This window comes from Atta colombica, unplaced genomic scaffold, assembly GCF_001594045.1.
Source record: "Atta colombica isolate Treedump-2 unplaced genomic scaffold, Acol1.0 scaffold1, whole genome shotgun sequence".
In the NCBI taxonomy this organism is placed as follows: Eukaryota; Metazoa; Arthropoda; class Insecta; order Hymenoptera; family Formicidae; genus Atta; species Atta colombica.
The window spans coordinates 1,845,933-1,846,553 of record NW_017259183.1 but is presented as its reverse complement, the minus strand read 5'-3'; the positions used below and the strand labels follow the sequence as shown (position 1 = coordinate 1,846,553).

Genomic DNA, 621 nt, shown 5'->3' with positions numbered 1-621 from the left:
TAATTTTATAAATTTTATAAATTATATTTAAGTAAATAATTTTCGAATATTATTTTTATCAACTATAATTTTAATTTGAAAAAATTAGAATTAAATAATTTTCTCTTATTATGATTTAATTATACTAATTAGTTCGATGATTTTTTCATATGCACACAGTGAGAACAAAAAAAAAAGCGTGAAAAAAATGAATGAGATAGAGAAATGTTTCTCTTCTTCGTCGCTAACCCTTGGCCCAGTTGGCACCGCGATTACGCAAAAACGACCGATTAGTAACGTGCAGTTGGCGAACACAGTCTGCGACAAGACGTAGTCGTGCCGTCGCCATTCTCGCAGACGTTCGCGTCTTTTCGTTTTCATTGTTTTACTTTCGTCTCACTCTTGTACAGTTCTACTTAATAAATATGAAATTAGCTATTCTCAGTGAAAATTCGACGAGAGTTTTAACTGTGAAGTTAAATAACACTTATATTAAATTGTTGAAATAATGTACATCTTTTTATGTCTATTGTGTATTGTTTATCAAACTTAAAAAGGAAAAAAGGAAAAATTAAGTTAATTTATGTTTGTTCTAACTAAGATTTAAGAGTATTAAAAACCTAAAAAAATTATAAATTAAGA

At 27.9% G+C, this 621-nt stretch overlaps 1 protein-coding gene across 1 annotated transcript in view; it reads right to left on the bottom strand.

Moving 5' to 3' along the window:
• The window catches only part of LOC108694936 (ABC transporter A family member 1-like), a 27,986-nt gene that overhangs the window by 22,130 nt on the left and 5,235 nt on the right, over window positions 1–621 (bottom strand). The gene's annotated exons all lie outside the window — the stretch shown is intronic.